The sequence below is a fragment of the Lepidochelys olivacea genome (genome assembly GCF_965140295.1).
Source record: "Lepidochelys olivacea isolate rLepOli2 genome assembly, chromosome: 1".
In the NCBI taxonomy this organism is placed as follows: domain Eukaryota; kingdom Metazoa; phylum Chordata; order Testudines; family Cheloniidae; genus Lepidochelys; species Lepidochelys olivacea.
In genome coordinates, this window is record NC_140411.1 from 85,187,115 (window position 1) to 85,211,055 (window position 23,941).

Below are 23,941 nucleotides of genomic sequence, written 5' to 3' on the forward strand. Positions count from 1 at the left end.
TAACAAATTTATTTGAGCATACTCCTTTTCTTTTTGCAAATACAGACTAACATGGCTGCTACTCTGAAATATAATCATGCTGGACTTCAACTAAACCGATTTAGAAGATATGCAAGGTTGTACAAAAAATTTGTTGAATTAAATAATTGATAAATCTACCCAGAACAGCAATACATATTTAAGGTCCAGGTGGGATGACTGTCACAATGTGTTTTAATAAAACAAAAAACCGAGAAAAAAAGACAACAGAAAACAATTATTAGAGCTGGCCAGGAATTTTTCTAATAAATGTTTTTTGTTGGAAAATGCAGATAGTTGAAATTGAAACTTATCATGGAAATGTATTGGTTTTGACAAAACTTTTGTTGGGGAGGGGAGGGGATTTCCTCAGCTCCAGGAATGAATTGAGAGGGAGAGAGACCCCAGTCTAGCCTACAGTCTAATGGTCAGGGCACTCACCTGGGATGTTGGAGATGCAGATTAAAATCCCTGCCAAAATCAGGCAGAATGGAGACTTGAACCTGGGTGTCCCCTATCCTAGGTGAATGACCTAACACTGAGCTATTGGCTTTTCATGGGTAAGAGGTGTTGCTCCCTTTTTGCAAAAAAATTCTATAGGTCTTGGTTTTGACCTGATGTGGAACAAAACCAGATGCTGAAACCTCAAAATTTTTCACAAAACAGAATTATTGTTTTCTGTCCACATCTATTTATTACCGCCGTGAAAGTTAAAGGACACTTTGAGCATATTAGGAGCACAGGAATTTCCAGACTGGATCAGATCCTTGGTCCAGGTGGTGCATTATCCTTTCTTCAACAGTGGCCAGCACCATATGCTTCAGAGAGACCTAGATTTTCAAAAAGCAGTTGACTAAATACCATTCCAATGATTAATAAATATTAAATAGGCTGCTGGATGGAAAACTGGTTAAAAAGTGAGGCAACACAGAACAATTAATATGGAAAGGTGGTGTAATGAGTGATGGACTTCAGGAATTAAGACTCTGTTATTCATAATACACATAAATTAACTGGATGAGAATATTAAAGACAATATCTCCAAGTTTGCAGATGTTATTAACATTGGAGACAGACCAAATAATGAGGAATAGAATAACTCTTATTCTAAAAGATTTAGATTATTTAGTGATTGAACTAGCAGATGGCATATAGCAATATATTAAGTTTACAAAGTGCCTTTCTAAAAGTTCTTAAGTTCAGTTCAGCAAAACACAAAATAATTAGACTGGAAACAAGGAACAAATGTAGGGCAATAAAGATATGGGAACAATAGTCCAATACCCCGAGTAGTTTTGGAGTACCCAGAATGGCTTTGGTGTTAAAGTGGAAACATTTTTAAAAACTATAAATCCAGATCAGCGCAGTAGTAAAATGTAAAGTGGGAATGTTAATTCTTATGTACTGTACCTCATGGTGTTGTTGGTTTTATTTAATATGGCTGTAGTGCTTTGAGATCCTTGGTAAAAAGGTGGCATGCAAGTGCAAAAGAGTATTAATTTATTTTGACCAAAGTCAGACAAGGCCAGTACATTTGAGGCTGCATGTCTCCCAAGCTCCATGCTCCTTTTCCCAGTAGCCGCAACATCCCTGCTCAGTCAGCCCCACCTTCCCATAAAGGGTGCAGACCTGGCTGCTCCTGCTAAACCAATATTATGATTTCTTTCCCCTCTCTCTCATCTGCTAGCACTCTTTGCATTGGATTCCTCCTACAACTGGCTGGAGGGAGGTGGGGGGGGGGTCTCACAGGAGGACAGTGGAAGATCTGAGAGCAGGGAGGGCACAGATTAGCTGGCAGAAGTCTCTGCCACATGCCTCGCCCACCCTGACAGTCTGACAGAAAAGTCAGCCTCAGCAGGGGAGGCCAAAGAGCAAATCTGATAGCTGGATCAGCTGGCTAAACGCCAGGGGTTAGAAAAGTCTCCATGAACATCTTTAGTTTATGGTAACAAAAACCATGATGTTGAGAATAAAACAGCTCCAGGTTGGTTGCAGCTCACATTATGGAAATAATTGTTAGACTCCTCACACTGAAGATCAACTAGTTTTCTGAGATACATTAAAGTCTGAGTCCTCCTTCTACTCCTAAATTCACCAGAATCAAACCAATCTGCCTGAAATTTCACAAAGGTAATCCTATTAGAGAGATTTTTCTCTGGGAAGTTTGAGGCAAATCAGAGAAGATAGCTGGGAGAGATGAAGTTTTTAAAAAAAGGAAGTGGTTTTACTTCTTGAAAATGTAATTGTTTTTTATCACATCATAACTCCATAAAAGTGAGACCCAGAAACTCTACATTTATTTTCTTTGCTTGGTTTATGTGAGAACTGGTACTTTTGGATACATTTTTAAGGGGGTGATGGTTCCAGGTGTAAGTATTTGGGGAGAATGTCATACAGCACATAATTTATCCCAACCAGAGATGGTTGAAAAATGGGAAAACAATTTCATGAAAAAATTCAGGAATGTTGAAATGTGATTTCATTTTGCAGAATGATTTCATCCATTTTTTCTAAAAGTGTCCATGCCATGATATTTTTTTTACCATTTTTTAAATTGAAGTTGTTTTCAAAATATTTCATATTTCTTAACAGTAAGAAAATGGTTTTTTTGAATGAAAAATTTTAGTAAAAATTATTTAAAAATCAGAAAATTTCATAAAAAAAGTGGAAAATGGTAGTAATGTCAACAAATGGTTTGTGAAAATATTTCTGATTTTGGAAAAAGACCATTTGCCAATGAAAAAAATTTGTCATGCCAAAAATTTCATCCAGGTCTAATCCCCACAGCAGTTTGGTTTTGGACTTCTAAAATATGTACTTTAAACTTCATGGGAATAATGCACGTAAATGTGGAAGTAGGAACACATTACTCATTCACTGTCTCCATTACTCCATGTCTGCTGGTATTTGGGCTGCGAATCTAATCTGAAATTGCTCTCCTGCTTTTCTAAGCTTTTATTGTAGCAAGCATTTCTATGGTTCCCACCACCATAGTATCTGAGTGATTTTTACATATGTTTCAAGTAGATCTAGAATGACCCATGAAGAAATGAGACCTTTCCTCCACTTTCCTCCCTGACCAGAGTCTCTTATGTGAAGTTGCCCAGGGGTCCACTCCATCACCCCTCTGAACAACTTCCATCTTCTCTTTTGTAGCCTATAGGTATTTGCTAGGTAAGGCAGAGGTATAAATTAAGGCAGTAATGTAATCAGCCTACAAGGCCTGTAAGACAATAGCTTAGCTAAACAAGGCATAAGGCCACCAAAGCCTTAGCATAATCAATTAACCAGGAGTAACCTTAGGTCATATGGCATCACAAAATAGAATGCTGTAATGACTAAACTGCTGACAGAAAACCACAGTTTATACCAGCTTGTGATATTTTAAGTAAAGACCATCAGCAGATGTCTGAGCATAAGAGTTCCATGGTAACTAATTGACATATATGCTAAAAAGCTTGTGGTAAACAAACTAGCAAGCTATGGGAGAAGGGCACCCCAGTATTAGTATGGTGAGGATATACAAATTAGGAAAAGGAGAGAAACCCCTCCTGAATATGCATTAGGCACAGTGGTGTCAGCAGGGGCACTGGAACAGGAAGGGCCAAGGCCCTTCCACTTTTGAAAATGAGGTCCCGCAAGCCAGCCAGGCCAGAAGCTGGACCCTGGCCTGGGGAGCCTGGGCAGCTATGGGGAACCATGCACCCTCCACCTGCCTGGGGCAAGAGCACCCAGGGCAGATGGAGGGTCTGTGGCTCCTCACAGCTACCCAGGTGGTTGTTATCATGACCCAGCTGCAGCTCTTTGGCCCCTGAGGGTCCCCCTCCCCCGCCAGGCCAGAAGCCAGAGCTGGGTCGGGGTACCAGCCATGTGGGCAGCTGTGGGGAGCCATGAACCCTCCATCTGCCCTGGGCAGGGGGCCCTGGAGGGCAGGGATGCGGGCCAGGGGCTGCTCTCGGGCCTCCCTACCCCGGGCAGGTGGAGGGGTCTGGGCTCCCTGGCCTGGGTCCGGCTTCCGGCTTGGCTAGTGGGCAGGGCGTCAGGGCGAGAGGAGGGGCAGGTCCCCCCTACTTTTAGGAATAATCCAATGCCCCTGGGCATCAGCATAACACATTATGAAAGTTGTAACCTGGGCTGTGTGCCTTAGGAGATCTAACTCTTGGGAGGTGCCAGGATGACGACCACTGTGATGGTGGCAAGGAAGAGGAGGTGGAGGAGGAAGATAATGACTAATACTTCTGGTTGTTCTGCAGGGGGTGGGGTGAGAATATGGATGCTTAGATGCACAGTCTGTATTATCTCTAACAATCCTATTTCATTGGAGTGTTTATAACTTTGCTAACTGTGTTAATAAAACAATTTCAAATGCAGGTTTTTCCTAAGATTGGGAGTTGCAGCCGTGCATGTCAGGGGTTCCCAACTAAACTTTAATTTTAATACTGGGCCTGATCTTAGGGTAAAAACCTACCAAACTTCAGAGTGCTAATTGGGAATTCTTAAGTAATCAATATAATTAATATACACTCAGTATATCATTCAACATCTTTCTTAGCTAGATTGTCTCTAGCATTCTGGCTCTGATTGTCGTGAGCATATTGTGGGGTGTGGCATGCCACGTACCTGCCATGACAAGGCCAAACGTAACATAGACAGTCAGCATAAGTTAGAGCAGCCCCTAGGCTACTCAAACATACTCTAGTACAATACAATACAAATTTGGCTCTCTGATATCATCCTGCTTGACTGAGCAGTGCATAAGCAAAGCAGAATAAATGGACCTCTGACTTCATAAATGCCTAGTCCTGTTCCTCACTCACTCCACTGTATTTTCAGAGGCCTTTCTCTTCCTTTCTTTTAACTCTTCATAACTCATTTGTGCTGTTTCCTCTCTCTGTCTACGTCACTCTGTTTCTCTCCTTCTGAGCCATATGACCGATTGTCTCTGTGTAACGCATTCGTGATAAAATGACCAAGGATGGGCGATAAAAACTAATTGTACTGCGTTTTTAAAAAGAGGCTAAGATGTAATCTCATTATGTAGAGGGATTCGGGCACTGCTATATTAATAATTTTGCTTTTTCCATTAATAACAGTGTGTTTCATCTTACGTAAGCACGAACAATCCGTTTTTAATCAACTTCGCTGAGCTTCATCTTTGAGATGCATTAAGTGAGAGCTCATAAGGTCATGTTCATGGGATTAAAGAAAGTACTGAGGTTTTAGAGCATTAAATTCCAGTTTTCTCACTATGTGTGCCATTATTTCCACTGTGGTTTTAAAGAGGGTCTTTTTTAGTTTCTGGTTAAAGAAATAAACAAAATCTTTGTCAATTCATTGTGTAATAATATGAGCTTTAGCTAAATGGAATAACTATTTTGGAATGCATGAATTCAGCTGAATGTTATCTTCAGACAGAATTTGATGTAATTATTTAATTAATGGAAATGAAGTATTGCAGCACTGAAGGATTTGAATAAGTGTTGAAAGACACTGTGGATAAGACCCATGGCTTGGCTGCAGCTCAGGGTAATTCATATATTCAAATAGTGAAATGGTGAATTTTCATTGCCTGTCTCGCTTTTCCTTCTTTCAGCTTTGCATCGTGATTGAACCAAAGAAATCTGTCTTCTGCCTCAAAGCAGAAATCTTGGTTGCTGAGGCAACATGTTGACTGGGGGGGACCCCAAAACTAAAGCAAAAAATCTTAAGTAAAGATGGCTCATTTCCAACTCACTATTTATTTTTTTGATCTTCATAGAAAAGACACATACTGGCAAGAAAGCACTGCTGGTGGCTTTTTATAAAAAAAATCTGTTTGCTGAGGGATTATGCCTCATAACTTGAATGTTCAGCTGGTGAGAAATGCACACTAGTAGTTCAAAATTTTAAAAAATATGAAACACTGTATTAAAAATCTTTAGAGGTTTTATAACCTTAGTAGGAAAAGTTCTTAAAGGCCCTAGTTGGAAAGCATCTGCTTAACCATGAACTGGTTGCTAGGTTTTAAAAAGATTTGTTGCTTGTAGCTAATACAGAGTTGTTCCAAAATGCACTCTGTTTCACTTAATGAACATGTCTTTAATGTTCAAGTAGTTGCATAAGATTTAGCCACACAGCTCCCACTGAATTGAACAGGAGTTCTGTATTTAAATCTAGTGAAACCCATTGAAAATGTGTCAATTTAATTTGCACTCCAAACTTTTTTGTTACGAGGGGAAAAAAAAACCTTGTGAGTTAACTTATCAAAAGAAAGAAGCACAGTTAAAAGTGTTTGCTGAAACTTTCTTTAATTTTTTCCAATACAGACATTGGGCTAATGTAAATCCACATAAATTAACTGAAATATGTGGAGCTGTGATGAATAATGCTAGTTGAGGCTCTGCCCCATTTTGCCAAGGTATTCAACCTCTTTCAGTTTTGCATATTATCTGGTGTGTACTGTACTATCTAGATACAAGATTAGGATTGCTTGAAAGCTTGTGTCTTACACAAACAGAAGTTGGTCCAATAAAAGATATTACCTCACCCACCTTGTCTCTCTAATATCCTGGGACCAACATGGCTACAATATTAAATACAAGATGTCATCTTAAAAATTGCAACCCAGTATAATCCTACTGACTTCCACTAAATTTTAATGGGGCTAAATCAGGGCAGAAAGTGATCCTAAGGATAGAGTTTCAATTAGCTTTGAATTCCTTTGTCAAGTCCCCCTTTTCTTTTTGTCTTTTAGTTTAGATTTGTGTGAAAATGTATACACACACACACACACACAAATGATAACACTATATACATATACATATAATTATTTGTATTATTGCAGCACCTAGGAGCCTTAGTCAGGAGCCAGAACCCCATTGTGCTAGGTGCTGTACAAACACAGGACAAAAGGATGGTTCCTGCTCCAGAGAGTTTACAATCTAAGACAAGAGACAACAGCTGGAGACAGACAGGTGGGGGAGTACAGGGAAACAATGAGACCATATTGGTCAGCAGGACAGGCAGTGATCTCAGCTCATCAGCAGCCTAACTGTTAAGTTATTTTAAGGCATCATGGCAAAGGAAAGTTTTAAAGAGGGGATTTGTAGGAGAACAATGTAGTATTTTTGCAGATGTTTACATTGAGCTTCTCCCAAGCATGAGGGACAGCATAGCCAAAATCACATAGGTGCTTGTTTGAAAATGTAACGAGTGGGTGATGGAGGCTGGCATCATGAGCGGGGTCAGATGTGGGAGCAAACAGCAAATGAGAGAGTAGGTGTGATGGCGCGTGCACCCCATACTGATCTGACAAGAGCTGGGTGGGGCCAGATGGGTCGAAGCTACTAATTAGGCTGAAAGTCAGGGAGCTAATGGAGGAGGAATTGGCTCACCTGGGCAAGAACATGTGGGGTCTGTAGAAAGACAGGTAGCTGGCTACTGGGTAGGGGGTGGTGTCTAGGGAAGGGTAGTCACTCCGTGAAAAGGGGGGAGGAGTGTTTGAGGCTGCGGGAAGGCAGGCTGCACAGACTACCTTAGAGGAGGGAGTGAAGAAACTGGTGAACCCAGGGTGGGGGTGGGTAGCTATTTAGGTAGAAAAAAGCCCAGGGAAACAACAAGGAGGTCAAAGGCAGTACAGGCTTCAGCTACATGTTACAGGGTCCCTGAGCTGGAACCCAGTGCAGAGGGTGGGCCTGGGTTCCCCTACAAGTCAGTGGGTATTGGCTCCGAGCACTGGAAATGCCAGCTGGATAGCTGGTCTGGAAACACTGTGATTTCCCTGGAAGGGGAGGGACTTAGAGGCCTCGCTGGAGTACCAATCCATGGACTGGAAGCATCTGCACCAAGAACGGGAGAGGCCACATACACAGAGAAGAAGATGGGTGGAGAGACCACTGAGGAAGCGTGCAGCTTGAGACAGAGCTAATCCCCAGAGTAACCAGCTGGAGGTGCCTCAAGTGGAGAGTGGACCCTGTGACAGTGGGGATAGGCCATGGAGAGCCTTTAAAATGAAAGAAGTAGCTTTATATTTGGGTGCAATGTGGAGCCAGTGATGGGGTGCAAAGAAAAGGTTACAAGGCCAAAGTGGTAGGACAGGGGAATAATCTTTGCAGCAACATTCTGAATTGCTGCATTTGTCAAGGCCAGAGAAAAAGATGTTACACAAATTGAGATGCAAGGTGATAAGAGCCTGGATAAGACTTATCCACCCACAAATCTATAAGAAAAGATATATCTTAGAGATGTTATGCAGAAAGAATTTGCAAGATTTAGACACAGTCTGGGTGTGAAGACCTTGAGAGAGGTCCAGGTCAAAGATGACACTCAGGTTATAGGCCTGAGTAACAGTCAGGATGGTAGTGCTGTCCACAGTGATTGAGAAAGGAAGTAGCAGGGAGCATTTTGGGAAAAAAAAATAAGAGCTCTGGTGTAGCCATGTTGAGCTTAAGCTGATGGTTAGACACTTACATGGACATGTCCGAGAGACAGGCTTCTATTTAATGGTACAAGACAAAAAATGAAAAATAGGTACAATAGACTGAGATGGCTCCTTTGGGCTCTGATTTTACACCCCATATTCTTTATGGAAATATGCTTCTAATGTGGATATGGCATAACAGATATGTTTTATGCAAGATGGGTCTTGTAAGGTATCACTGGAAAGATTATAATTTACTGAATGTGATTATCCAATTTGTATGCATGTATCATTTCTGTATCTAAAGTAAGGAATATTGACTGTGTAATAATTACAACCATGTGTGTATTTGGGAGACACCCACCAGACAACAGGCCATCGCCCTTGATGGGCCATTAGGAAGAAACAGTAAGACTTTGAAGATACTAATCTCTCTCCTTCCTGAGAGGCATCCTGGGATGTAGCTGTGACACTACTAGGTCAGGTGGTCCTGTCACCTGGTACTAAACACCATTTTGGATTTCTAGTAATTTTCCACTAAAAGAAGGGGATGGTTAAGACTGGGAAACAAAAAAGATTCCTGCCTTACGTAAATCTTATTTAAGGCTGGGGAGCAGGGCAAACAGGACTCTTCTCCATTGCCTTCCTGCCCAAGAAGAAAGACTGCTGAAAGTACCTGAAGAGACAAAGGAACTGAACACTGAGAAAGGCAAGGGCTGAGTCCAGAGGAGTCTAGTATGTAAAGAGAAATAATTGGAACTCTAAGCTACAGAAACTCTGCAACTTGACTAAAACAACATTTAGGGTGAGAAATTACTTCTTGAAACTAGTCTCTTTAAGATCTTAAGCTTAGTATGTGTGTTTTGTTTTATTTGCTTGGCAATCTGCTGTGTTCTGTTTGTATCCCTTATAATCACTTAAAATCTGCCTTTTATAGTTAATAAACTTGTTTTGTTTATTATTAAACCCAGTTTGTGCAATTTCTAACTGGGGGAGGGGGCAAGAAGTTGTGCATATCTCCCTGCACATTGAGGGAGGGGGTTTATATATTAGCTTACGTTGTGTAGATTTCTCTACAGCGCGAGACAATATTATTTTGGGTGTACTTTCCAGAGGGGAGCTGCACTTGAGTGCTGGGCAATTTCCTAGCTGAATCTTCTCATAGAGAGCTGTTTGCAGAGTCTGTTTGCTTCTACAGATGGTGCATCCCTACCTGTATGCGTATGCTGCCAGGGGCTGGAAGGCCTAATTCAGCAAAACTGGGAGAGGGAGCCCAGGCTAGAGGAGCAGGCAGACTCAGTGAAACCTCAGTACATCATCCCAGATGAGGGGTGGCATCCCAGATGAGGGGTCCAACCCGTTACAGACTCATTATCAGTTGGATGTTTTTAGGAACATACAAAAATGCACAACACACACAAATGTACGAGTAATACATTGATGGTGGATTTGTATATTAAATTTCAAAATCTGTGCCATTTACTCAGTAAGCCAAAATAACTAGAGAAAAACTTGTGATCAGACTGACACCTGTTTCTGACAAATTTGAACCTGGATCAATTTTAATGTATGAGTGATTGATATTTTTGGATTTTTTTTAAGTTAACTTTAAATGCGGCACAATCCTCCCTATAATGTAGATATCTGTGCAAAGGCTTTATCGAGTTGTGAGTTACAGCACAATAGTGTTGAATCAAACTGAAATAATTTAAAATATTTTAAAAGTATTTTTCCTAATGGTTATTCCAGTCAGAATTTAATTAAAATATGTCATTCCATTTGGTACCCTCTTGATTTTGTGTCTTTAGGATGTTATTAGAAAGTATTTCTAATTTACTTATTAGAAAGTATTTACAATATTATATGCATAGTGGCATAAGCATATCAGATTTTTTAAAAACTGTTTCCATTAGCACAATAAGAATTAGTTGTTATAGACAGAACATGGAGAAATGTACAAATTTAGAAAAAAATATTCTGTCTTTAGGGTAGTGGTTCCCAAACTTGTTCCGCCGCTTGTGCGGGGAAAGCCCCTGGCGGGCCGGGCCAGTTTGTTTACCTGCCGCGTCCGCAGGTTTGGCCGATCGCAGCTGCCAGTGGCCGCGGTTCGCTGCTCCAGGCCCATGGGAGCTGCTGGAAGATTTTGAACTTTTAGGTTTCACATTTTCTGCTTTTCTTTTTAACCACAAAGGCTAGAAACTTATTTACAAAAATAAAAAGTGGAGATTCTGACATAATCACATAACCCTAAGAGCAAAGGCCTTAAGTAAATACCAAGTTTTGGGAGACTAGTGATTAAAATGAGAGTTGGGAACAGTGGAATCTGTGGGACTAAAAATTCCAGAGCACCAGGTGGAAGAAAGAGCAAGTATTTGAATTTGGGGTGGGGAGGAGGTGAGGGTTGTTGAGTGGGAATTGGGGGGTTAGAGTTGGAGGGAAAGAATGATTTTGGGATTCAGAAAACCTGTGGTACAGGTGTGGGGAGCACCGCTACGATTGAAGGAATTGATTTGAGGACCAGGGGAACCAAGGGAGCAGAAGCAGAGGGAGGGAAAGGCTGGTGGAATGAAAAGGGAGGAAGCATGTCTGAGGGAACCAGGTGAGAGATATTTAAGTGCTGGGCATCAAAAGGCAATAGGAGGGAATCAGTCTGGGAGCTGAGAAACTCAAGATGGTGGCAGCAGGGAATATTCGGCCAGCTGGAGTGAGAGGAAGTCTTTCTGGAGATCAGATGCAGGATGAACTGATGAAAAGAGGTGTGTAGAGGATGTGGAGATCAGTCCTATAGTTGTTTCAGAGCTTTGACCTCCACAGGGACTTTTGAAGAATGGAGTGTAGGTGATTGAGGAGTGAGCTCTGACTGTGTGAGGATAGCAGAACCCAAAGGTGAGTAAAGTTTATATATATTTATCAATATTTTGTTTCCTTTCTTCAAATGTTCTGAAGAAACCATTTATATTGACAGGCTTCAGAGTAGCAGCCGTGTTAGTCTGTATCCTCAAAAAGAACAGGAGTACTTGTGGCACCTTAGAGACTAACAAATTTATTAGAGCATAAGCTTTCGTGGGCTACAGCCCACTTCATCGGATGCGTAGAATGGAAACATAATTTCTCTGATTATACAAATTCTATGAACATGCAAACATCCCAGGCTGATGTTTTGAGGAGTCCTGTGGTTGACAGCATGCATGTTCCTGTGGTGTGGGGAACTCCGGACCTGGACATCTCCAAGGTGACAAGAGGAGTAAGAAAACCTGAATGAAGCAACTGCTGTTGATCTCTCTGGGGGATGAGGAAAAGAAGAGTTAAGCCAGCAATATTGGAATCTGAGTGTGGTGTCTGAGTAAGCAGTTGGATCAATTCCCCTCAAGTGCTGCTGTATGTCAGGTGAGGGGTGGGGCACAAATGTTGCTGCAAGTCAGGGATCTCCGAGGCAGGGATGTGAGCTGGGCATGGAACCTCTGCTGATGGATTTAGTGAGGGGAGAGATCCAATGGTGTTTTGTGTAAAGGAAAGTGCTGGTTGGTGAAAGAGCAGAATCGGCGATGTGCAAGTGTCATAGAATCTGGTGCAAACAGGAAAAAACAAATGTTGTGAAAAACATTTAACAGTGATATATAATCATACTGCTTCCCTGTGTCCCAGGAAATTCTTTCAGGACCTGAAATGTCCTGTTTTTCCATTTCATCAATCAAAATCTGTGGTTTTTAAAGAAATATTTACACAGTGTGTGTTAAGGACTTATTGCTCTACAGAGTGAAATTTGTCTGTATCTACCTGAAACAAAAGTTCAGTGGAACAAGCGTTCAGTGTAATGAAGTGTTTGGAGTGAAGAGAAAAGTCAAATGAGTTTGTACACTATAAAGGCGAGTATTTTGCCCAAAATGAATATTAACAACATGATAACTTCAGAGCACAAAGTTTAATGGGAATTTTTTTTGTCCATTCTGAAACATGAACATGTGTTGCTGTGCTGAGTCAGAAACTCAGAAGACTTTTGTCTGACTATTTTCTAATCCTAAATAATGAAGCCACAGAAGAGTTTTGGCTTTTGATTGGAAAAACATTATAGCCTCACCCTATGTGTATATTGTCCTTTGAACCATGATTTTAAAATGATTAGCAAAAGTACTGCATCCTAGCAACTTTTACAATGGGTCTGCGAAAGTCAGTGTCACAGTAAGCACTTTCTGATTAACTTCAAGATGCATTTGTCTTTTAAAGCAATTCACAAAACCAGCTCATTCAAAAGTTTTTGTGCACCCCATCATTCTTATGCTTTCCACTGACATGAATCTGTGCTACATAAATCATCACGAAAGGGAAGGGAAATCATTTCTATCACAAGTGATGATGAGCATGTTGATTATTTGAATAAACTATGGAAACTGGGCGGGGAAAAATCTCAGTTTTAGTTGCACTATGGACCTAAAGAATTGATTCTGTACTGTAGAGTGAGTGCTATCTCTGAGGTAAAAATCTGTGTTGCTTGGTTTCAGCACCAGAAGGGGAGTGTTGATGTACATTTTGGTTTCCCATCAATGATAATATACTTATTTGTATCGATGTTTTAGAAGACATTATCAGTGCACTGTCAGGACAGGCAATGGGTATATGTAGCAGCAGGATTTGGGTGCAATTAAAATTCCAACTTATACTGTTACATAGCCCCAGGAACAAAATGCAGTAACATAATGCACCCGCAATGTGACATTGCAATTCAAAACCAGAGAGCAGAAAAGAATACCTTGCTCTTGTTGTGGTCCTAGGGTACAGTCCTTATAACATTATCTTCACAGTGATATCACTCTAGTTGTCATGCTAAATATTTGTTTCCTCTGGGATGGGTGGGAGAGTATGCATTCTGAGGCATGGAAATGGCTACAGATAATCATCAGTGAGCAGTGAACTAAGAAAAAAGCAACATTTCATCTGGCATTACAGGAAGACAGACAGTATATGCGATGTAGTATCGTGGGAGGGTGAAGAGTTGATAGAAACACATTACTTCACAGCAGATCAGTGTCAGTACTGCTTGGCATTATCAGAGCAGAATACCGTTTAAGTCTATTCAGATCTTCATGTCAAGTTTATACATTTGATGAAAGATGTACCTGATATCTTTCATGCAAGTGTATTTTGAGTTCAATTTCCATACAATTATGGGGTTTGCATTTTAACAGTTTATCCTGTGGGCTATCTGTAATCTGTGGTGTGGTTGTAATCATTTGTGTACATGGTAGCTACTGAAAAATTGTGTTCAGCACACAATATAGGAGACAAATCTAAATGGAAAAAATAATTTATTTTTATTATTGGCACTGGACTCAAATGTGCGTTAAGTCAATTCCAAAAGAAATAGGTGGCATAACTTGGCATGCTTGACACTAAAACAGGTTATATGTGACAGTTTAATGCTCTTTTTCCAGACAAATGAGTAGTTAATATGAAATAGAGTGAACAACAAAATCAAATGAGGGATTCTACTAATAATTACTCTTAAGGAAAGTCTTCTCTCTAGTTCTCCCAGTGCTGTTGTTTAGATTGTGTTCTCTATAGGACAGGGACTGCCTTATGTTTGTCATGTAAAGGCCCCAACACATGGTTGGCATTTAATCAATAATTACTATAACTACAGTGAGGAATATATGTATGTTACTCCATAGATACAGAGCACAGAGGAAAGAAACAGACTTGTAAATATAAACAGTCCTTAGGAGCCAATTTTCTTTTCCCAGTTTTCTTCACAACTTTGTCCTTAAATATTCTCATTTCCCATTCATATTTGTCATTATAAGTAAAAACAAATAAAGAAACCATTACATTAAATACAAAGGAATGGTGTTCTGATGCCACTGTTCTTAATTTTGTTCCAGGCTGATGTTTTGTTGCTTTCAGGAGAATGAAGAGCAGAGATGGGGAGAAGTGGTTTCTTCTACAGCCAGAGACATGAATATATTCCATTGTCGACATGCAGTCAGCCCTTTTATGGGAAAAAAGTGTCACTCCCAATGTCCACAATGGAGTTTTCTCATGAAATCAGGGCAACTAAAATCCTTTCCTTATAGTATATTGGTATTGGGTTGCTTCATATCTGCCTAGATTTCCTCTTTTTGTTTCCCTTATCACATGGATGGACTTAATACATCCCAGCATGGGCGTAACACCCTCACAAGTATTTTTTTATATTTTAGGAATTGGGCCCATAGTCTCAATCATTACACAATAAAGGGATTATACATTAAAAAGGACTGTATGCAATCAAGAAGAAATTTTAATTAATCATAAATAGACCTGGTCCTGTGGAACTAATGTGACCTGACAGTTCAAGGTTTGATCAGCACATCACAGAGATTAAGAACACTTTTGACTTGAACAGAGTCCCAGAGAGTCAGTTCAGGACAGTCTGAAATACTTTAGAAAAGCTAGTGTGTACAGATCACACAATGTCATTGTTTCTTTTAATGCTTCCATTCCATTAGGAACCAATGCAGGACTCTTTTAACTTCCGAGAAACCCTCCAACATCATGCTGTCCTGGTCAACACTGAAGCAACAGAGATTACAAGACATCAGACTACAATCTTTTATCCCATGTTCTGTGTGTATAAAACAAGGAGTCAGCTTCCCTTTGAAGTACTAATTGACTGTCTGTATCAATCAGTTCCTAATCCATTTCCTGCATGCATTTAGGTCTCCACAGTAACTGAGCTGGCCTGCTCTCTGGTCCAGTGCTGTAAAGCACTTAAACTAAATGTGCACAATGTAAAAGGCATAATTGATCTGAAAACCTAGCTAAAAGCACCAGACTTCCCAATTCTTGCTTTAGTTTAAAAGCAAATGTGATACATTATGGTGGGGAAGGGGAAGCTTTAGGGGAAAAAAGCAAATTGAATAATTAGCATTGAATATATTAGGCCAACGACCACATAATAATTATTATAAAATAGAAATCCTACAGTCTTTTTCTGCAAAGTTTAGCTCAAAGCAAGGTAATGCTAGGGATTTAGTGATTTGTTTTGGCTCTGTATATTTAAGGTGGCAGACGGGATAGCAAAGAATCTGCTTGATGGTGCCAGGTACAACTTCAATCACTCCTTTGCCTATTACAAAAATTGTTAGTACAAGGCTCTAAGGATGCTTTTACCATTCAGTGGAATCACAAGCAAAACACAAATGATCTTTTAGTGATCATAGCTAACCAGGGACTGAAGGAGAGCTGTTTTGATTTGGTCCCAGTCTCTGCACCTCCCACAAACAGAGATCAGGAGGAAGATTGCTTGGCGTACTCAGAGAACCTGTTTGGATCAGCAGGACATCCCCCAACAAGTACTGACTCCATGAATGATGCTGAAAAACCCTGTAGCACCCCATGGTGGGTAATATAGACATTTAGGTATACAACAAGCAAAGAAATATGCAGTTGCCAGGTAGCTCCATGATTAGAGGTAACAAGAGCTGCTTCCGATATTTCAATCCCCCCAAATCATTAACAGTGACTTCACCTATTCAAAGAAGTGTGTGGTTCTTTCGTTGTGGGGCAGGTGATCATTTTCCTGCTGTGCATTGCAAACAAAATATAATAAAATGAATGTTTCCTAAAAAGCATTAAACAATAAAGGCTTAAATATTAAATCCTTAAATGTACTGTCTTTTGCCCTCTTTTTACCTGCTATAGTAACATAATCCTCTGCATTACTGTTATTTTTGTACTTTATTTTTAAACACTTAACTTTTCAGATCCAAGGATTCAAGACAGGGAAGACAGATTCTCAGCTGCTGTATACTTTGATGTAGCTACACTGAAATCAATGGTGCTCTGTCGATTTACATTAGCTGTGAATCTGGTGTTGGGGTAGTATATTTTACATATGAATAGAGAATGGGAATCAATGAAGAACTTTCACATTTTTTAAATTTAAATTTACTAGATGAGGAATTAGTATGGTCTCTTTCAGGTATATGAAGTAGGAATATTGACTGAGATTTCAAAAATAACTAGTGATTGTGACTGCCCAACTTGTGAAACCTTAAGGAGGGTTGATTTTTCAGAAAGTAGGTGCTCGGCACTTTCTGAAGAGTAGGTCCCTTTAGGATGTCTCAGAAAGATTAGTCACTTTTGAATATCTTGGCCAATATTTGTAACTCTTAAGTCATATGTAGTCCAATGAAACTATCATTGAAATCCTGGATTTGCTTTTTTTTTAAGCAATTACTTTAAAGTGGCCCTATATGGTTTCCAGTACAGTTTGACTTGCCTTAAACACCCCCCTTTATAGGTAAACATGCTGGTCTCGTAGGTGGTCACTTAAGACAGTTTTTACTATATGGCCAGTCCTATCATGCAGGCAGACCTTGTGGGTGTGTAGTGGGGCTAAGACAGAGGACGGAAGAAAATAAACAAATAAGCCAAACAAAATAAACTCATTTCCTGCTTATAGCTGCTTACTCCAGGGTTCTAGATCCTCCAATAGCAACCTGGGGTCCTAACCACATCCCTATGACTTTGCCCCCATGCTCTGGCTCTTCATCTGTACCATGGCCCTACCCACACAAAGCCATCTGTTGGCCTGATGTGGGGGCTTACAACTGTTCCTTTCAGGGCAGGCTTGGGTCTGTCTAGAGGAGGAAGGACTCTGCCCGCATGAAACAGACAGAGAACTCTGTGTTGAAGACCCTGCTGACACCACCCCACTAGAGCCATGTTTTACTGGAGGGTGTAGGGCAAAGTGGTAGGTTTCAGAGTTAACCCATTGAGATGAATGGGACAGATCACACCGCTCAGAGCTATTGTTTCATGTCCAGGCAAGTTTCACTGTATTGGTTTATACTTAAATAGAGCTGTCAGGGTTACATTTATAACCTTCAGAGTGAGACACTTAAAAAAAAGTTGAGCCTCTGACAGTAACATAGGAACAGCAGGCGGTGGGGCTAGAGATATATACCCATAGTTCTGATGCTGTAATTCAGCCCTGCCCAAAGTGACTGCAAGTGTGTGTCCTGGGTGGGAGCATCAGCATGTCCCTGTGTGTGCATTGGATAAAAGGCTAGACCCCAAAGTGCAAAAATATTGAGTCAACCTCAGAAACTGAGGAGGTTGCCCCCAAATCATGAGTTATTTAAGAAAGATCATATGTTTTCTGGTCTGGCTCCTGATTTTTTGAACTTTCCCTGGCTACCCTGTCATAATTTAATGACTACAATGATTATTGTCCCCCACTACAGGATCTCTTTCTGGCTGCCTGATGGGGCAGAGTCTCATGCTTCTCCCCATATTCAAATTATTCTTTGTGTGTTCCCAGCCCCATATCACACCCTTTTGCCCCTCCCTGGGCCTGGTGTTGCAGAGATGGAGAGGAGCAGAGAGCAGACTAAGTGGTTGTTCACAGTGGGGAGAAGGAAACAGAGCCACCCTGAGCTATCGGGCTCTTTCTGCTTTTTCCTTCCCCTCGCTTCCTGTGAAAATGGTGTCAGTTGCCCCTCCCCTCCCTGCCACAGTCCCTTCCCATGCTCAAAAACTCCTCTCAGCCCCTGGTTGCAGAGCAGGAAAGAGCTCTGCCTACCTCTCTCTTCTCTTGCCAAAATTGCTTCACTAGCTGTGAGAGTTGGCAACATTGGAACATGATGTCTTTGTCCCTGTCTTGCTGGGGAAAAGGAACATGTTTTTCAGTCAAGTTACCTCAAAAGTCCTTGTAATGCAGACTGACACAGACTCATAGACATGTATGACTGAAAGTGACATCAAGAAGTCATCAACTCCAGCCCCCTGTGCTAAGGCAGGTCCAAATAAATGTAGACCATCGCTGACTGGTGTTTGCCCAATCTGTTCTTAGAAACCTCTAATGATGGGTATGTCACAACTTCCCTTGGAAGCCTATTCCAGAGTTTAACTACACCTATAGTTACAATGTTTTTTCTATCTAACCTAAATGTCCCTTGATGCCAATTAAGACCATTACTTCTTGTTCTACCTCCAGTGCACATGGAGAACAATTGATCACAGTCCTCTTTGTGACAGACTTTAACATATCAGGTTATCAGGTCCCCCCTCTCCCAGTCTTCTCTTCTCAAGACTAAACATGCCAAGTTTTTTTACCCTTTCCTCATAGGTCAGGTTTTTCTATACCTTTTATAATTTTTGTTCTTGTTGTTCTCCTCTGGACTCTCTCCTACATGTCCATATCTTTCCTAATGTGTGATTCCCAGAACTAAACACAGCATTCCAGATGAGGCCTCACCAGTGCCAAGTAGAGCAGGACAATTACCCTCCCATGTCTTACATACAACATTCCCATTAATATCCCCCCAAATAATATCAGCCTTTTTCAAAACTGTATCACACTGTTGACTCATATTCAATTTGTAATTCACTATGGCCGCCAGACCTTTTTCAGTAGTACTGCCACCTATCCAGTTATTCCCCATTTTGTAGTTGTGTAGACATTTTCCTTCCTAAGTCAAGTACTATACACTTGTCTCAATTGAATATTATCTTATTGATTTCAGCTTAATTCTCCAGTTTATCAAGATTGTTTTGAACTCTAATGCTATCCTCCAAAGTGCTTGCAACCCTTCAGTTTGTCCTCCACAAATTTTATAAACACACTCTCCAGTCCGTTATCAAAGCCACTAGTGAAAATATTGACTAGTACCAACCCTAGGACTGACCCCTATGGCACTCCCACTTTGTCCAACCTGTTCTTAAAAAATTCCATTGGTGGTAATTCTACAACTTCCTTTGGAAGCCTATGCCAGAATTTAACTACCTGTTTTGTTAGAAAGTTTTTCTTAATATCTAACCTAAATCTCCCTTGCTGCAGATTAAACCCATTAGTTCATGTTAGCTGCTTGTGTGGTAGCATAGATTTGCCCTAGTTTGACCAGTTTATCGTGCACTAAAGGCAATGTGTCTTGTCTACACTAGCATTTTAAAACATTTAAGTAACATGTATTAGCTAATGTACTAATATCACCCTTGAAATTCTCGCCTGGAATAGGGGTGTGTGTGTATCTGTGCGCGTGCACATCCTGTAGTGAGAAAAATTCATTTGAGTTATGGGTGTATGGGAACAGAGAACAACATGTAATGGATGGGGGTGAGAAAAGAAGGATTGACCAGGAAGTTAAACAACAGAGGATGAAGGAGATGTTGGAGGTGAAGAGAGACTAAAAATACATAGCAGAATAAGAGAGGAAAGGGAAGGAACAGGAAGGAGGGAGACAGAAGGAACTGTGGGAAAATTATATATTATTGAAGAAACTTGAGGGCAAACCAAAGTAAGGGATAATAAGATGCATTAAATTGTGTAGTTAATATAGAGAAAAAAAGAGGGAAATGAGGGAAAAGACAAAGACAAAATGAGGGAAAAGACAAGGAAGAGCAACTCCAAAAGAGATATTTTTATAAAAAAAATATAACTTAAGAGAAATCATAACTGCAAAATGTTAAACAAATAATTTTAAAAGTAAAACCTGGGATGGGCTAGTATTGCTAGATGGGCAAAAATGGATAGATGTATTGCGTAAGGATAGATATATTGGGTAAGGAAGGAAAGGGATGCAACTTTTGGAGAAGTTGACCTAGGACAGGATAATGCCTAGAACTTGGTGGGTCCTGTGCTTATTGGCGGATTTGCTTGCCTCAGAGATTCACGGCAGTCCTCGGTTTGGCCACTTTCATGGCTCAAATCTGCCATTCACTCAGATGAGCTAATCACTGGCCAGCATGGGGGAAAAGGGAAAAACAACCCCTGCAGTCTCTGCTGATCCACCATGTAGGTTGGGGAACAGCCCAGAGACCTTCCCTCTGGTGGAACCCACAGTCCAGATCAACTCCTCCTGGGTCTGATCAGGAGTTGGGAAGGTTTGGGGGGAACCCGGGCCTGCCCTCTACTCCAGGTTCCAGCCCAGGGCCCTGTGGATAGCAGCTGTCTAGAGTGCCTGCTGTAATAGCTGCATGACAGCTACAACTCCCTGGACTACTTCCCCATGGCCTCCTCCCAAAACCTTCTTTATCCTCACCACAGGACCTTCCTCCTGGTGTCTGATAATGCTTGTACTCCTCAGTCCTCCAGCAGCACATGATCTCATTCCCAGCTCCTTACACACACCCCCTACTAACTGATGGGAAGTCATTTTTAAACCAGGTGTCCTGATTAGCCTGCCTGCCATAATTGATTCTAGAAAGTTCTTAATTGGCTCCAGGTGTCTTGATTAGCTTGGCTGCCTTAATTGGTTCTAGCAGGTTCTTGATTGCTCTAGGGCAGCCCCTGCTCTGGTCACCTAGGGAACAGAAAACTATTAATCTAGTGGCCAGTATATTTCCCAATAGGACCAGACTCCTGTAGCTGTCCGGGGTTCTCTGCTCGGTGTCCCCGTCCGGTTCCCTTCGTTTGACCCTTTGACCGCACTCCCGTCCCTGTTTTTCATTAGTTGTCCCCCGTAATTAGTTGGTTCTCCAGGCCCTGTGGATCTCCCCCTCAGGCTGTGGGGGGATCCTTTTGTAGTGGACGAGCTCTGCCCGCCCACGTCCTGGATTCCCAATAGGACCAGACTCCTGTAGCTGTCCGGGGTTCTCTGCTCGGTGTCCCCGTCCGGTTCCCTTCGTTTGACCCTTTGACTGCACTCCCGTCCCTGTTTTTCATTAGTTGTCCCCCGTAATTAGTTGGCTCTCCAGGCCCTGTGGATCTCCCCCTTAGGCTGTGGGGGGATCCTTTTGTAGTGGACGAGCTCTGCCCGCCCACGTCCTGGATTCCCAATAGGACCAGACTCCTGTAGCTGTCCGGGGTTCTCTGCTCGGTGTCCCCGTCCAGTTCCCTTCGTTTGACCCTTTGACCGCACTCCCGTCCCTGTTTTTCATTCGTTGTCCCCCGTAATTAGTTGGCTCTCCAGGCCCTGTGGATCTCCCCCTTAGGCTGGGGGGGGATCCTTTTGTAGTGGACGAGCTCTGCCCGCCCACGTCCTGGATTCCCAATAGGACCAGACTCCTGTAGCTGTCCGGGGTTCTCTGCTCGGTGTCCCCGTCCAGTTCCCTTCGTTTGACCCTTTGACCGCACTCCCGTCCCTGTTTTTCATTCGTTGTCCCCCATAATTAGTTGGCTCTCCAGGCCCTGTGGATCTCCCCCTTAGGCTGGGGGGGGATCCTTTTGTAGTGGACGAGCTCTGCCCGCCCATGTCCTGGATTCCCAATAGGACCAGACTCCTGTAGCTGTCCGGGGTTCTCTGCTCGGTGTCCCCGTCCGGTTCCCTTCGTTTGACCCTTTGACCGCACTCCCGTCCCTGTTTTTCATTCGTTGTCCCCCGTAATTAGTTGGCTCTCAAGGCCCTGTGGATCTCCCCCTTAGGCTGGGGGGGGATCCTTTTGTACTGGACGAGCTCTGCCCGCCCACGTCCTGGATTCCCAATAGGACCAGACTCCTGTAGCTGTCCGGGGTTCTCTGCTCGGTGTCCCCGTCCGGTTCCCTTCATTTGACCCTTTGACCGCACTCCCGTCCCTGTTTTTCATTTGTTGTCCCCCGTAATTAGTTGGCTCTCCAGGCCCTGTGGATCTCCCCCTTAGGCTGGGGGGGGGGGATCCTTTTGTAGTGGATGAGCTCTGCCCGCCCACGTCCTGGATCCCAATAGGACCAGACTCCTGTACCCCACTGGTCTGGGTCTGTCACAATATCAACAAGAGAAGTTAAGCATTCAGTTAAAACAAATCAAATTTCAGAGTGCCAAAGATTATGACTCCTTGGCAGAAAATTTCCCCAGAAGCTCACACTACTACTTTCTCAGCATCATGGAGAAGCTTCCAAACGGGAGATACCATCATGTGCTTCCTCTTCACCTGTACAGTTCTCAACTTAAAAGGACTGATACAACTTTCTTGTCTACCGGAGAAGGTAAAGGAACCTCCTCTTGATGAAATCAATGGCAAACATCCAATTGATTCAACATGAACATGATCAGACCATAAATAGAAATGCAATCCTGCTCAAACTCAATAAGAGCTTTGTTACATATATCATTGAGAGTAGGATTAGTCACTAGTGATCAAGTTTTCAAAAGAGATCAGCTCCCATTTAGGATATGTCTAAACTGTGACAGGAGGTGTGATTGCAGCTCATGTAGGCATATCAGTACTAGCTGTAATCTAGCTGGTGTGGCTAAATATGGCAGTGAAGATACAGCAGTATAGGTTTCAACATGAGCGAACAGCAGAGAGGCTAACAGAGGGAGTTTGCCTGGGATCTGTCTGGGAGGAGATACAGTAAGGGCTGCATTAGGGAGGCTGTGTTGGTTAGTATCTGAGTGTCGGTTGTGGGGACAGTTTGACCGTGTGCTTGATTGGTTGTTTGAAAAGTGTGAATTGGGAGTGCTTTGTTCCAGATGAGCCTTGAGGGGGCCTGACTGTTATAAAAAGCCAGTCAGCTGCGAACCAGCTGAGTGGTGAACAGCAGAGAGGCTGACAGAGGGAGTTCGCCTGGGAGTTCACCTGGGGGAGCCCACTGAGGCTTACATCTTGCCCGCTTCTCTGAGTAGTTACTACAACTCCTGAGGAAGCTCGTAGAAGGAAGGTAATATGGATGGTGAGTATTCAGCTGTTGTGACCTGCACTGGATGTGCCACGTTTGTCTTTCTTCCACAGGACAGAAGCGACTTTGACTGTACAAAGTGCAAGCTGGTCTCCATATTGGAAGAGAAGGTTCAAGGTCTGGAGAAACAAGTATCGATCCTGCGTTGCGTAAGAGAAACTGAAGATTTCCTGGACAGACGTCAGGATATGCTTCTACAGGCACAATGTTCTGAAGATTCAGAGCAGGCTGCACTGTGGGGACAGGAGGGCAGTGAAGAAACTTGACAGCATGTGACCTCCAGAAGAAGAAAGGGGAGCGTCCATTTACCAACAACACAGATACAGATAAGCAACCGTTTTCATGTTCTCTCCACAGGTACTAATGCGGAGAGTGGACTAGATGCATCTGAGGGAAGGATACAGAAGGAGACTCCACCGATTGGAAGGAATGAGATGCATTGTCCTAGGGATGGGGGTTCCACGACTACTGCTCCCAAGAGAAGGAGGCGGGTGGTGGTGGTCGGGGACTCTCTCCTCAGGGGGACTGAGTCATCTCTCTGCCGCCCCGACCGGGAAAACCAAGAAGTCTGCTGCTTGCCAGGAGCTAGGATTCACGGTGTGACGGAGAGACTGCCGAGACTCATCAAGCTCTCAGATCGCTACCCCTTCCTGCTTCTCCACGTGGGCACCCATGATACTGCCAAGAATAACCTTGAGTGGATCACTGCAGACTATGTGGCTCTGGGAAGAAGGATAAAGGAGTTTGAGGTGCAAGTGGTGTTCTCATCCATCCTCCCCGTGGAAGGAAAAGGCCTGGGTAGAGACCGTCGAATCGTGGAAGTCAACAAATGGCTATGCAGGTGGTGTCAGAGAGAAGGCTTTGGATTCTTTGACCATGGCATGGTGTTCCAAGAAGGAGGAGTGCTAGGCAGAGATGCTCTTCACCTAGCGAAGAGCAGGAAGAGCCCT

At 42.4% G+C, this 23,941-nt stretch overlaps 1 protein-coding gene across 3 annotated transcripts in view; it reads left to right on the plus strand.

Annotated features, from left to right (window-relative positions):
* LOC311514966 (uncharacterized protein) overlaps positions 1–23,941 on the plus strand; it is a 414,125-nt gene that overhangs the window by 178,899 nt on the left and 211,285 nt on the right. For 2 of the 3 annotated variants that reach the window (XR_014710010.1, XR_014710011.1), the window contains one exon: positions 5,612–9,339. The exons of the other annotated variant lie outside the window; for it this stretch is intronic. The gene's annotated coding sequence lies outside the window, so the exon portion shown is untranslated. Of the gene's footprint in view, positions 1–5,611; positions 9,340–23,941 lie in introns of those variants that run through there. 3 annotated transcript variants of the gene reach the window in all.